We start from the raw sequence: 1,717 nt of genomic DNA, 5'->3' as shown, positions 1-1,717 counted from the left end.
AATTAATTAATTAATTAATTAATATAGATAGGGACAATAAATTAGTTTAAAATAAAATATCTACTATTTTGCATCATTAACAAAATTTAGTAAACCGTTATTTAGTATTCTTAAAACTACATAAACACCACAAATACGAATGTTAATTAATTCACAATATTTACACGAATCTTGTATCTACTATTAGTTTTATTAATTATGATCTGCAATCTGCTGCTTCTTATGCGCCACTACGAGGTATGAGCTCTGGTTTCTTTTATTGATGCACCGATAGTCCTAATTCGAGAACGGGATATTTGCTCCTTGCTTGACTAGTTGTTTCTCGAGTTATTTGTCTTGATCTTAATCACACACAAGCATCCTGTTTTTGATATTTGTCTTGGTTTTTAAGACAATATAAGACAACATCCGGAATTGCTTAATAAAAAGAACAAAATACATTTAATCAATAACTTCAATATTACCTTCAAAATGGTATCTATGTAAGTGATGCTGCACACTTATCTTACCTATCCATTTGGAATAATCTCTGGAAGTTTTTCCTTGTGTTACGGTTGGAGTCGGAGTTTTTTCCTAAGTTGCATCAATGGGTACAAATCTCGCTTTCAGATGCCCTATCAACATTGGAAGTAAAAAAATGTCGTTTGGGGCAATATCCGGGTAGTAGGATGATCGAAGATGTGAATTCGATTCATTCAATAAACGTCCAGGTGTGCTCGAGTATCTACCCTAATCCTTAGATATTGCCCCAGTCGGGTATCTGAAAGGGAGAGATTTACGTCCCTTAACACAATCCAGGAAAAATTCAGGTTTACTTCCAGAGGGGCAATCATACAGGTTCAGATAGATACTGCTTGCAAGGCCTACTGATGTTATACATAGATTAAATGTTTTACTTTAAATTTTTATTAAAATTTTGGCTCGTATCTCATGCAATATCTTAAAATCACTTACATACCTAATCTTGTATAATAAATGAGCTGCTTTGCTTGATAATAATTATTTAATAATGCACTGTAATATTTGCACTATTAGATCAATTTCAAAATTGTAGTAATGAAAAATGTCAATTGTACAATAGTTTTTGTACTTTATTCTTTTGTAAACCAATGAGGACATAATCGGTTATGCACTCCCGTAAATTCAAGTGATCTATTAGTGCAAATAAAAGCGTATCTAACGATGTTAATTATACTGTAAATACAAGGCATTAATGACGCTAAAAGTACTTACAATATACAATGCACAATAATGTAAAATTAATACCTGTTACTGTAACATCAAATGAAACTGAATGCAAGCACAGGCTTCCACGATTATTGCTGTATTTTTATATCACATTCTAGTCAACATTTTTTGAACTTGCTATAAAAAAAAACTAAAACAACTAGGAAAAGAAACTACACTTTATTTCAACTGCAAAGTATATAAATTTTCAATAACATGATTTTTTCCATCATATGTTTTATAAAAGAATATATACGAAGTTGTTGTTTTAAAAGATCCATTAGATACATCCCCAGAAATTTAATTTGTCCTTGTAGTTCTCATGATTTTCAATCATCTAACAGTGCAATAACATTGTCAGGCAATAAAACTAGTTTTACATAGGATTTCGTAAATGTAGCGCTGGGTGACTAATGATATTAATTTTATGATGTTTCATTTTATTTATGATTCTGAATTTTATTTGCAAAGTTTTTGTCGGAATGTCATC

The sequence above is a fragment of the Agrilus planipennis genome, unplaced genomic scaffold, assembly GCF_000699045.2.
Source record: "Agrilus planipennis isolate EAB-ADULT unplaced genomic scaffold, Apla_2.0 scaffold22, whole genome shotgun sequence".
NCBI lineage: Eukaryota > Metazoa > Arthropoda > Insecta > Coleoptera > Buprestidae > Agrilus > Agrilus planipennis.
This window is presented reverse-complemented; position numbering follows the sequence as displayed.